The following is a 14,053-nucleotide window of genomic DNA, read 5'->3' as shown; positions in this document are numbered from 1 at the left end:
GGAAACAGAACCGAGCAGTTAAGCCACGTTAAACCCAGAGCTCTGCATGACAAAGTTTGACCCAGGTCTGATGGGACACATCCCCTGGGCCCTTGGCAGGAGGTGGTGGGGCTGGGATTCCCAGGGAAGGCCAGTCCCAGCCACTGAGGCCTGTGAGCACCCCCAGGACCTTGTCAGGACTACTCTTCAGTGCTCATGTGCTCTTCTTCAGACACTGGTGGTTGGACACTGGAGACAGAGTATTGGGCCAGAAGGACCTTCCCTCTGAGGGAGTGCTGCTGCCCTCAGGCACTTGTGTTTTACTAAATCTTTCAGAGGAAAACAGGTTAAGGCATTTCTGAAAATGAGTACAAGAAGTAAAAATAAAAACTACAGAGAAATTGACACCTTCAAAATATTTGAAACCATTTAGATGAGAAGCACATCCTATATCACACTGAGGGCTTGATCTCTGGGCCTCGCTAAAGTCAGAGGTTTTGCCATCCTGTGAAAACCCAACTCAGCTGGATGAAAAGAAAATACTTTCAAAAACCATACATCACACATACTTTTTTTACATTTGTGCAAATTGTCCCATTAATTTGAGGTGACCTACAGGGTGACAGAGCCAATGGCTAGGCTGGGGCACTGTTTTGGATATTCAATCCCTTTTGTTAGTGCAGGGATGGGAAGAAATGCCATCAGAAGTTACCTAAGCAAGTACTAGCACGGAAAATAGGGGGTAGGACAAAGTACAGGAGAAGGGAAGGAATAATTTATCTGGAAGGGATCTACAATAGTCACGTAGTTGTACTGTCTGGCTACTTCAGGTATTATAAAAAATTTCAGCATTGTATTAAAGGCATTATTCCAAAACATTAAAAAAGAGTCACAGGCTGGAAGCATCGACCACCTGTAATCTTCCTGCAAAGCCTGACCTCGTTTCCAGAGAACATATGATTTATTTTTCCTCTTGACTTCCAAGTTGAGTTCCTTGTTGAGCGAAGTAATATTAACAACAAATAGCTGACATTATTATAAATGCTAAATTATGAACATTATTTGGGGGTTGGACCAGATGATCTTTAAACGTCCCTTCCAACCCAAGCCATTCCGTGAAAAAATGCTGACACATTAAGATGAAGTTTAGAATATAGGTTTAGAATATAGGTTTTGAACCAACATCCTCCATGAAGCAAGGAGACATGAGCATAGAGCAAAGCCCATTATTTCTGCCCATAACAAGGTGACATCTCACACATGCCTACTAAGACCCTGAGAGACTGAAGAGAAAATGAGACAATATTCACTACTGTAGTAAGTTGTGGTCTCAGGACAGAGTCTTACTGTATATCAAATTTCCTTCAGTACAGAAAGTAGGAGTTTTAAAGAGGCAACAAGATGTTAGGGTATTTTCTTTGCCTAACAAGTGGGAAGGACAGAAACTAAGAGCCTGTGAAGATTAACTTCAGGGGCGGGGGGACAAACATTCCAGGATTGTTGGCAATGAGGACTGACCAACAGCAGTGCTGAATTCTTGGTCTACAAGGAAAGATGGTAGGAAGGGTGCCCACAGGTCATTAATTCCTCTGAAGATGAGCAGATGTTTGATATACTGTGCAGAAGCAGAAGCCAAAAAAGGAGCATAGAGACAGAAAAATACAGGTGGAGGAACATCCTCTGTAAGCAGAGGATGCTTCCAGCAGTACTATAGCTAGGGAGAAAGGGAGACTTGTCCATTTCTACATAGGATATGACAGTAACTGAAGCCCTGGGGAAAGAAACCCTGAACAACAGTAAGCTGGACAACTCCCAAAAGCTTCTCCTCCAGAGACCACTCAACTAATTATCTCTAGCATCACTTCCTATCCTCAATGGAGGGATCAAGTTCTGAAAGAGTCAAATTTCTTCTTGCTTTGGCAAGCCTCTGGGAAATTAGGCTTTTTTACAATCTCTTATTTCACCTCTGGATTTTGTCAGGCTATTCACCAACATCCTTGGCTGTATACATAACACTACAGCTACTGACAGCACACAATGAAAGTGAAAGCAACTTGGTATTGTTGCACCTATAGTAAGAGGAAAAGTCTCAGGGTTCATATTGTTGTATCACCAACATTAGTTATCCACTTTTGTGGATATGTGGTGAAATGATGTGTATGTCTAATTTTTCCTAATAGCTTGGTTAGCAATGACATTTTCCAGCAGAACTGCTCCACAGACATTTTTGATTACTTGTTTCACTTTTTTTTCCTTATTGATAAATTTCATGCATCAGCACAGGCATCAGCAGTTCAACCACAGGGCTCAAAAGACTTCTGCAAGTTCTGGGACAGCTGCAGGAACAACAGTTGCCAAACTCCTTCTAGAGTCTTGCCACTGGGACTCAGCACTGGCCTGAGTAGAAAACATTTTGCTTTTTGATGAAGTGGAACTGTGTGTACCACCACATCTTCAGATGGAGTAATTTCTCATTGCTCCACTGGCTCCAATATACTATAATCAACAGCTGGCTGAAGGAACTGGCTTCAAATCTTCAGTTTCTCCCTGACAATCGTGATTTTTCTAGTGATGTGGATACTTGGCAGTACATTGACTTAAGTAGAAAGAACAGGTTAACACAGTCCATCAGCCACTTATGAAATGAACTTGGATCTGAACTGCAGTCCTAGAAGATCAGTGGAACACTAACATCTGCAAATGAATTAATACTTATCAAATGAAGTTTACTACTGAAACAGGCATGAGTAAATAGTGAGCATATGTATCCCTTATCCTGTTTCTATAACCCTACAGTTGCAAATGCATTTTCAGGGTCTATTTAGAATCATCATTTGGCTAGGGCAGAAAGAGATGGGAATAGATTTGACTTGAACAAACAGCACATATGATAGTGCCATAAACTATTATGGCATTTTGTATCCAGCAGCATGTTAAAGCTATTAGACCTATAGTGGGAAAAGGTACAAGACAGAAAACTTTGTTTAGCACTGCCTAAATGCCATTACTCCCCTCTGACTGCAACAAGCCACTAAAGCCTTTGTCTGCAAAGCAGAATGCTTCAAGTGTAACAAAGTGCTGCTGGACCCCTCTGGAGCTGGCAATCTCCTCAACTTATCTGATGAATTGTGACACAGAAACATCCAACTATCTATTAGCAGCACCAGCAAGATCTTCCCCCAATTGCTCAGTGCAATGATCAGTATCTACAAACCACAGCTTACATTTAATTGGTGGAGGAGGGGAGACAAGCAGCACACCCAATAATAACAAGCTTTTATTGTAGATGATAAACACCAGACCCTTTTGCTTCTTTTTCTAAAGCACTACCAAAAATCTCAGGACTACACTGCCACAACACTAGCCTTCCTAACAGCTATTCAGGCAGCAGCCAAGATTCAGCATCCTTATTATTTTGATGAAAATATCCTGCACTCCAATTTCACCCTCTTTTTACTACACATGTTGTAAAACAACAAACTGGCATTATCTATGCCACTGTCATGCATGTATTACCTTATAAAATGCTGGATTTCAATAGTTTACTAAATATTGAAGTTATGGGAAAGGGATGTTTGAGAGGTGGGTCTACTATATAAATGAGTTTTGCATCTCTGTGCCAGGCTGTGATAGATTAGGCTTTTATTTGCTTTCCCACAAACACCCAGGCAAAGGTTAACACAACAGGATATATTTAGGATTGCACCAGGCACTTTTTTCAAAGCAATACTGAAAGACCAAGTTATTAATGGAAGATACAAAAAGGAAGAGATTAATTTTTTCTCCTTGAAAAAAACAATACCAAATCAGAAGCATTATTTCTGCTAACTTGATAGTTCCAGCTCACTTGGCATGAAACCTCTTGGAGTACACCAGCAGCAAGTCTCAACGGGCTTATTCCTGGGAACCCTAAAAGTAGATAACCAGTGCCATCTCTGAAGTTACAAGCAAGCTAAGTATCTAGACAAGCTGAAATTTTCTACACAGATGAAATGTAAAGCCATGATGATTATTGGATACTACTAATTGCTGATTATCCAGCAGTCCATTTTCACAGTACTTCAAGCTGGCTATAAGGAATATATCTTTATACCTGGTAAAAGTGATAAATAGGATAATGAATCAGGAAGAGGTGACACTAGACTTTATATAAGGCCACTGAAGAAGCCAAGCACTAGATCTCAAAAAGACAGACTTAAGGACATGTCAGATCATCCTCACAGAAATCTGCTCGCAGGTACAACAGCCCAGTGAGCCCTACCTAGACCACCAACTTCTCACTACTTGCTGTGCACCATCTTCTAAATGGAAAGAACAAGATGAAACACATTTTTAAATATGGGCCACCTAAATAATTCCCATCCCAATAGGGTCAGACCAGCAATGTTCCATCTTCTCTGATTATCTCAAACAGTCTTCAAAAGATGACCTGGATGAAAGTTACTTGCAATTGATTATGTTCTTCAATTTTTAATAAGACCTAGGAAATAATAGGGTGAAATTCCTGTACTGCTGAGGAGGATTATAATTACCTATTTAAGTTCTAGGTAGCAAAATATTAGCTCCATTAATAATGCCTTGCTTCCCTATTAATTTTATCCTATAAAAAGGGACAATAGATTAAATTCTAAGAAAAATAAATCAAAGCAAGGTCTTATTCGCATATGCTTGGCAGCAGTTAATTTTTTTTCTTTTAGGAATTGAAATTAAGAGAGCAAAATTTTCTCAGAAATATAGGTATCAAAGATAAGAGAAGAATGTTTCTGTCTCTGCCTTCATGACTGTTATTTCCCATAAGGGGCAAAGTCAAAATAACTTCTGAGTATAATTTCTTCCAAAACAACAGTTATTTACTTGACTACATTTCATCATTTCTGTAACCCTGCAAATTTTAAGGACATTCTTACCTTAAAAAGTTCAGCAAATACACATATTTTTTTTCCCCTGAGGAACTGACTTATTTCCTCTTCTGTGCAAGATCTCTATATAAAAAACCTGCAGGGCCATGAAGAAGAAGAGAATCAGTAAGATTTTCTTATAAACATATTGTTCATATAAGCCCTGTGGACTGCAGGTTCTCTGAGAGATCACCACAGTCCCTGAATTGACTGCAGCTGAGCTATGGATAACAGAAGCAGACATCTCAGTTTTAGAACAATCTAAAAAATCTCATGCAAAGCAAGGGGGAAAAAAAGCATCTTTTCAGATAAAAGAATTTTGAAATCAATAAGAGAGAGAAGGAATTCTTACCAGCTCCTAAATTACAACATTGTCAGGTGAAACTAACACTCCAAGTGAAAAAGTTCTTAAGAATAATGGAAGATTAAGTTTTGAATTTGAACATAATTTTGTGTGTATGTTTTCAGAGTCCAGAGATCAGTGTACTAAAGAATATCCCTTGTATCATTAAATTAGTGTTTCCTGTCATTAGTTCCCTGTGTAGTTTTTTCCTGACTCTGCCTGCTCTCTGCAATTGGTGCTTAGAGACTTAAAAGACTAGCTTTCCTGTGCAGTACCTTCTCTCTGCTTGCCTCAGGCTATGCCTCAAATCATTCCACCTCAATGGCATGGACATGATCTCAAAAGTACTTTATCTCAAAAGGCTTTATAGGCCTGTTAGACATCCTACTTATTTATAGTATTGTTCTATTACCTTGAAAATGAGATTCCTTCATGACATAGTGAAGAAAAAAAATCAATGAAATAATCAGTGGTAGGCAGCAAACAAGCTATCATCTGCTATTTGTCTCATCACACAGATTTGACTGTGCCTACAGTTTAAACAACATACTACTATTAAGATATCTGTATTGGATGCCATAGGCATACAAAACTTTATGTTTGGCTCATTCATAATTGAAGACAATGTATGAACAACAACCTTATTTAAACAACTTGATTTAAAAAATCCTACAGTAGATTACTTTTTGTATTGATATTCCATCTGATATCAAGATTTTACACCAGTCATCTGACCCTAAAGAACATTAAAATGTAAAAATCAATTAAAAAAATAAAAATCAGAATAACAATTCTTGTTCCCTTGATTCAAAACAACAAGTTAACTCCCTCTTTCTTCATAAAACTTATTATGCACAATCATTTCCTTGTTATGGCTTATTCTGTTCTTTTGGTACTCCTTAGCTGTCCTAAATAAAACTATGTGGTACAATAAGTGTGTTCTTTCCACTTCTGACATTAAAACATCTGAAAACGTACATGGTAGGAACTATCTTCCAGTAATAGAAAATGCAATTATATCTCAGTCTTGTTTAGGCTAGTCTGAGCCTAATCAGCAGGTTTGTTAAAACTAACTCTCTCTCTAGAGGCCACATCACTGTCTGACCACAAACAATGGGGGCCCATGACAGAAGACAACACTTAGTGTCTATCAGTCTCAGTCTGTTCTCACAACTTAGGAGAACACGGTAGATAATCCTCTAAAATCAGTGTGGATCTGTTAAGGGATGGTAACTCCAGCGGGAATAGGAGATGGCAGACGGCACTGTGCTGGGCTTTCTTAGGAGCCTAGGTCCTGTAGCAGCTACTGTGTAGAGAGGGAGCATAGAGGGAGGGACAGGGCAGCAGATGAAAACCTGTCTAACTCCTTGTCCACCAGAAAGTCTGGGGTGCCCAGCTGCAGAAGATGATAAGTGTGAGAATGATGCAATATTCAGTTTAAATCAAGAGACAAGTTTTTTGCCCCTACTCCCTCCAGCACTGCGCTTCAAGCCTGGGCATTCAACTTGACACAGAACATCAGGCAGGCTTCTTGAATGTCATGCAGCATGTCAAGATCCCATCCCCTGAGGCCCTCAATGGCTGGCAGCTATTATTACTCTTAAAAGGCGTGCTATCTTCTCGAGGTTTGAACTGAAGTGGCTGGCTCCTGGAAATAGCCCTTCTCCTCATTTGCACAGCTGCTGCTCAAGCAGTGTGGAGTGGAGAAGCTTGAAAAAGAAGAGATGCTTGGAGCAATCTTATCTACAGCCTCTTACACAGACTAGGCTGTTTCTTAATATTACACATGCACCAGATTTGTGTTGATGACAGTTTTACCCAATGTACCAGCCCCTTATTTCCACTGTGCACGTTTGCCTGATGGTGCCTGATTGTTGCAGCTACTCTGATTTGCAGCCAGAACAGCATCTGCAGAATGCAGTCTGCAGAGGTGAGTATTTTTAATGCATATTGCATCATTATAAACAGACTTGAAAACTAAATCCTGGAAGTAGCCCATGGTATTAATCCTAATCTAGTTTGGGCCCAGTTCCAAATGGGTGACTACATATGCAAACATTCGTCTGAGTGTACAATTGGCTGTTATGAACACAAAATTAATTCTTGTCCTCATGCATGCATAATTTACACACACTGATTTAGGTCCCAAAGTAATTCCCTAGCAGAATTCCAGTGATCAGATTTAACTCGAAGACGGGTGTTAAAAAAAAACAACACCACAGTAATATATTCTTAAACCACACAAAAAAGGAAGAAACTGAGAAAATAATTGCTGTTTCTGTAACTAAAAAAACCTCCAAAAATTTCACTATAAAACTATTATTTTAAAGGTGACTTCTGGGTTCTTTCCCAGATCCCCCAGTTAATTTCCCCCATACTATTTAATTTCTACTAATATGCATTTGATATTGTGGCACATAAGCATAGTGTCATCCATTAAAAAGAATCAGCAGGATGAGAATGCTGTTAAGTAGAATGTTTTCTATCAGGTATTTCTGAGTTTCATGTTTTAATGCACAAAACCCAAAATGCCTCTCAGGAACCAATAGTTGGCTTCTCATATCTGAAGTGAAATGCCAAACAAGTGAGCCCAGTGAACCAAAAATGAACTGTGAATCATAATCTAAGAAAGACCTAACTGGCATTAAGAAAATCAAGAAGCAGAGGCTAGGCAAATTGTGATGATGAAAAAACAGAGAGGAATTATTTCTCTTCAGGTAATTCTCATGATAAATTTGTGTCCTTTCCAAAATAAAGTAGTAAACATTGATTAAACATATGCCAGATTCATGTGTCTGGAATATTGCATTCTCTAACAAGACCATATAGATATCATGCAAAATCATCATCAAGCATGCCATTAGAACAGAAGTACCCTGGAACCAGAACCTCTGCAGACTAAATCTGATTTTTCCATACAATTGCCATACTGATTTACCCTTTGCGTCTTATTCATTTAAAAGGAAAAAGGGGTATTGTTTAAGCTACAAGGGATTCTTAGGGGAATCCTTTATTTTGGAAGGTGTGAGATTTGTTTTTCAAAAACTCACTTTACAGAAGCAAATGTTCAGGCAGGTAAAAAAAACCCTTGGAAAGCTAATAATTTTTTTAAGTAACATACCAAGGATACTAAATTTCAAAGTAGAATTCAAAGACTGACCTTCACTCAAGTCAGTTTGTTCTTGACTTTAAGTCGGGTAGAAACAGGTCTTGTATGTGACAAGAGACATGTATGGGGAATGGTTTTGAAATAACCTCACATGAAAAAGGCTTCCCAGAGCTACTGATTCCGCAGGCAAACTGCAAAATATAATCTGGAATTTCCCCTGCGTGTTTCACTTTCCTTCATTCCTGATCACCATGATCAGAACACACTTTGAAATGTGCTAATGTACTTTATATTCAGTTAACAGAGGTGAACATTACCTTACCAAAACCAAATATTTTAGAGATTTCAATTACTCAAATTATGGCACATTCTTAACTACAGGAAGGAAACCATCAAAGCTAGTCAAAGAAATTATGTGTTCGTAATCAAGCTGGTATTTAAAAATACAATCAATATACTTGTTAGAGTTTGATACTTGTAAGAATTTAGGAAAATCTGTGCCAGAAGAATCATTCTGCATTTTGACTTTTTTAACATAACAGAGTCCAGCAGTAAGTCATTCTGATATTAGAAGTATTTATATCACCATGTTGCATAACTCTTGATTTTTGTTTTTTTATAAATAAAACATGTAGTATATGTATGTGTATATTTATTCTTATTTGTCAACGTAATTTATATATGACATATTTCCAAAGATTGATTTTTTTTTTTTTTTTTTAAATAAAAAGCCCTGCATACCGTAAGACAATCTTAAAGTGAGATTGTATTTACGGTAACTTAAACAATCAGGCACTGCTCTTTAAATGAATTTAAATGATGCATTTTTCCACTGCCAAACACATCCGAACATTTCACCTTGCCTTGACTGATAGGTTGCATCCAGCAGTTTCTCCAGACAATGTAGTGTTTTTCAGTCTAGTGGAAATACGCTTTTTAGGTCTTATTTAGAGACAACAAAGGAAAATATCTGAGTTGTAAGAAAGAGTATTTTAGTATTTGACAGAAAACCCCACCTATTTTCAGAATGTTCAAGAGGGTTTAGGGGATAAATAGAGTTATTAACTAAGATTTAATTACAGCTTTTACAATATCTGATATTCTTCCAGCTCTGGAGCTGTATGAACAACTATATTGTGAGTTTCTAGCTTTCATTTTTCAGAGTATTTGAAAAAGGTCAGCCCTAAAGGCCTAAAAGTCACAAGACAAATTTAAAAATGGTTTTCCTTCCCACAAACCTTTATTTCATAAATCAATTTCTTGGCTTCTGGTTCTTGATTAGTTTTTAAGCATCTGGGATCAGCAAAAAGAACTAGAGATAAAAGATATGAAGATGCAAGTGAGGATCTCGCAGAGAAAGAAATGCACCTTGAGCTGCATTGGCTGCCCCCTTTCCAGCTCACAGCAAAGGAATAATGTGAGCACATCCAGAGCAGACTGAATGGGGCACACAGAAAACCTTAAGGCAGTTGTCATTCACAGAAATGCCCTTTCCCAAATCAATTCCAAGGGTTTCCAAAACATTGCTACAATGGAAACTTTTAATAAAATAATTACAATGATCACACATCCAGTTTCTAGAATTCTTTCTCCTTCAGTAAACACTTTACAAAAGCATTTACTTTAACTGAAGGAAACTACTGACCACTTTATCAACTTTGTCCCAGCTGGTTTTTACATCCATCTGTAGATGTGAAATCAAAGCAATTGCATCAGGTGAGCAGTGATGCAATGAAGATCCCTAATCAGACCTTTCATATTTATACATGTTTCACTCTAGCAGAAAGTGAAGTGAGGACTACATTTTCCAAAGGCTACAAGTCCATGGTTTTTCCTAATAACAATTTAAATTATTCATTTATTTATTATGAATAGCTATAAGCAGTGAAATTCTAAGAGATTCATTTGGCATACAGAGATCAAAAAGAGCCCTCTTGGCAAAAAGTATCCAAACTTGCTCATTATGCATCTTTTGCATTTCCCCCACCAGTAGCTGTATTTTAAGCAATACATGTCCCTATATGAACCAGATTTAAGAATGAAAAGTATCTGAAGAAAACTGGAAAAGCTTCCCATCAGATTTATCTTGGGCTTCTGGTAATCTTGGGCTCCTTAATTTCAAAGCCAGAATACTGTAGCAGTACCAGAAGCAATGGATAGGATCAAGAGCCCATCATAACAGCAGTTATAAAAAGATAGGAAAGTAACCGTTCAAAAGTGCTTAATTTAAAAGGAAAAGGCAGAAAATGGAAATATTACTTATCCTTACTTGGTAAATTGGTGAAAACAGCATCCCACTGCACACCACGTGACATTCCACAACCACTCAGAAATAGACCCCTTCCCACTTAAGCATTGATTCCCTGCCTTTGCTTTAAGGTAGTCTTTCATATCTTTTGAAATACTTCTACCCTCTGAATTAGGAGAGCTCTTACTGATGAAGATAGTAAAAGAAAGCCTGTCAAAATCCAACATGTATTCAAAAGACTATGTGATAAATTGTGACATAAATCCACAATTCTCCTTGAAAAAAAAATCATCTGGTCATGTAAGTCATGGGAATTTTTGTGATCTTCTATGTATTTTTGTATTTGGAAACCAGGAAACCTCAAAGTGTTTTCAAGACATTGACACATATTCTTCTGAAAAGGTCTTTTATTCATAAGTAGTGCAAGCCAATAATGATGGAAAATGGTTGTTTCTGCTTACACCAGAATTTCTTGTTATCACTTAGTAGTCAATCACCACTGATGTACAGCTTTAATTATACCATTACACAGTTATCACTTCAACATCTCACCCCTGTTTGCTCTTGCTTTGCCACTAAACTAAGCGGATTACAGCTCACAGTATTCCCTGTAAAAATCCACTTTATTTCACAACTGGCTAACTGAAGCCATGGCAGATCTTTATATGTGTGCACTATTATTAACTAAAGCTAAGCAAGATACTTTGAAAATTTACTACTAGTAGATCCCAACTCAGATACAGAAATTTCCTTATTATGTCTTGGCACATTCCACTAAGTAAACAGATTCTCCTTGAAACGTCACCTGCAAGTGCCTTGCCAGCAACCAATCATCCAGCAGGGACTGGGGAAGTACCTTGGGTTTTTTTATAAAATCTTACTGGTTCCTTCTTCTTGATATTAAATGGATCTTACAAAACATATTACATGTCACAGTCTTCAGCCTACTGTCCAAATTACTACACATCAGGTAGAAATGGTTAACACCATACTGAGCCAGAGACAACATGCCCTGCAATGAACTGTCTCCATTCTGCCTACTGAAGAGTCATAGTGCTACAGAAAAGCCTCATAAATAATGCATCCCATCTACCATCTTTTTTATGCACTGAGCACAAAGCATGTGGAAGATGTGCACAGCTTTCCTAGAGATTCTTCAGGACTGAAGGCAGCCTTCTTATCAGCAGGAGCTGGCAGACCATCACCTCTCCTTTCTGTTATGCAAAAATGCAAAGGCACTTGACTTCTACAAGCCTCCTCTCTTAGGGTATTAATCTGGGGCTGATTTAATTTAATTTCATGTTGAATTTCACAAATGTTTGGGTTTTTCTGTTTTGTGTGCCAGACCTTTTCTCACTTCTCAGGCAGATCTGGAGAGTGCACTTGGGCTGGCAGCTCTTGTCAAAGTTCCCAACATGTGTTTCAAAATGCTCACCTCTTCAATAGTCTCTGACTAAACCAGTCTCTACCTATGGTGGCCTATGAACCAATATTTGTGAAGGGAAAGCAGCCAATTGTCCCATGTGAAATGAAACCAGGATTTCTACAAGTCTGTTTCCTGAGATAGAGGCTGCCAAATTCCCAAAAACTTCCTGTGTCTACAGAATAATACAAACTGAATATATTTCTCCTTTACAAACAACACAGACAAGTTAAAAATTAAAATACAATGGTCAAAAAGAAAAGAAGGCAAGGGTATCTCCTTGTAACTGCTGTGAGTATAATGAAGATGTAGAAATTAATTTGCCCCAAGTTCACCATGGATTTAAAGCTCATTAGATAAAATCAGGTTACCATCAATTTAAATGTCAGCTGTTACAAATACTGAGCTCTCCTTAAAATTACAGCTTGCAGACCCCACAAAATTACTTTCTCACATACTTAACACTTACGACTAGCTTCATAGCTATCCTTATTTCTTTAAAACATAAGGCAGCAATTTTCATGTCTCCATGGAAAGCAGGAGTAGCCGAAAAGTGAAAATACAAGCTGGTGATTTTACAAATTTCTCAGATTTAAAGTTCTGCAAGGCAATTCCAAATTAATAGCATCCACAATTTAGGAAGATATTAATGAGGAGTGATAAAACCTTCTGACTTGCTTTTCATAGCATCATAGAGTCATCAGCCTTGGAAGATACCTTTAAGATCATCAATGCCAATTGTCAACCCAGCTCTACCATGACCCCTAAACCATATCATCCAGATCCAGCCACCTCTTACACATCTCCAGGGATGGTGACTCCACCCTGGGCATCCTATTCCAATGCCTGACCACCCTAACACTTATTTTTTTTCCCTGGTATCTGAATCTCCTTTGTCTCATCTTAAGGCTGTCCTCTGGTCCTCTTGCTGAAGCCACAGTAGAAGAGACTGGCCCTCATCTCACTCCAACCACCTTTCAGGTAGTTCTAGAGAGCAGTGAGGTCCCTCCTGAGCCTCCTCTTCTCAAGAATAAACAACCCCAGCTCCCATACCCATGCCTTATAAGACACATTTTCCATACCTTTCACAAGCCTTGTTGCCCTTCTTTGGCCACACTCCAGCACCTCAGTGACCTTTCTGAAGTGAGAGGCCCAGAACTGAACACAGTACTCGAGGTGTGGCCTCACCAGTGCCGAGTGCAGGAGGTGCAGGATCACTGCCCTGGTCCTGCTGGCCACACTGTTCTGCATAGAGGCCAGGATGCCATTGCCCTTCTTGGCCACCTGGGCACACTGCTGGCTCATACTGAGCACGCCCCCCCCCCCCCCCCCCCCCCCCCCCCGCCCCGGTCCCTTTCTGCTGACCAGCTCTTCAGCCACCCCTCCCCAAGCTTGTCAGGCTTCATGGGGCTGCTGGGACTCGAGTGCAGGACCCAATACTTTCCCATTGTCTTCATGATGTTGTCCTCAGCCCACTGATCAAATCTGTCCAGGTTTCCCTGCAGAACCTTCCTAGTCTTGAAGAGATCAGTGCTCCAACCCAACTTAGCATTTTCTGCAAATTTACTGAGGGTGCCCTGAATCCCCAGGTCTGAATCATCAAAAAAGATGTTAAACAGGGACCAGCCCCAAAACTGAGCCCTGGGGAACACCAGGTGGGTTTAGTTCCATTCACCACGACTCTCTGGACCTGGCCATCCAGCCCAGTTTCTATCTACTGCAGTGTTCACCCATCCAATCCACAAGCACACAGGTTTTCTAGAAGGATGCTAGAGGATGTGGGAGACTCTGTCAAATGTTTTACTGAAGTCTAGATAGAGTACATCCACAGCCTTTCCTTCATCTACTAAGTGGGTCACTTGGTCACAGAAGAAGGTCAGGCTGACCAAGCAGGACATTCCTTTCATAAGTCCATGTTGGCTGAACTTGATCCCCGGATTGTCCAGCATGTGCCATGTAATGGCACTCAGGATGAAGTCCTGGCACTCAGAACCCTCCTTTTTGTTGCTACCAAAATGGCATTGGACTAAGACAGAAATAGGAGGCTTTGGAA

At 39.2% G+C, this 14,053-nt stretch overlaps 1 protein-coding gene across 5 annotated transcripts in view; it reads right to left on the bottom strand.

Annotated features, from left to right (window-relative positions):
* HECW1 (HECT, C2 and WW domain containing E3 ubiquitin protein ligase 1) overlaps positions 1–14,053 on the bottom strand; it is a 250,224-nt gene that overhangs the window by 192,167 nt on the left and 44,004 nt on the right. Inside the window, exon 2 of one of the 5 annotated variants that reach the window (XM_088060628.1) lies at positions 4,887–4,974. The exons of the other annotated variants lie outside the window; for them this stretch is intronic. The gene's annotated coding sequence lies outside the window, so the exon portion shown is untranslated. The remainder of the gene's footprint in view (positions 1–4,886; positions 4,975–14,053) is intronic. 5 annotated transcript variants of the gene reach the window in all.

This window comes from Pseudopodoces humilis, chromosome 1 (genome assembly GCF_049639895.1).
Source record: "Pseudopodoces humilis isolate 2021_Gansu_Grassland_sample_001 chromosome 1, ASM4963989v1, whole genome shotgun sequence".
NCBI lineage: Eukaryota > Metazoa > Chordata > Aves > Passeriformes > Paridae > Pseudopodoces > Pseudopodoces humilis.
The sequence above is the reverse complement of the archived record's forward strand: the minus strand, read 5'-3'. Positions and strand labels throughout refer to the sequence as shown.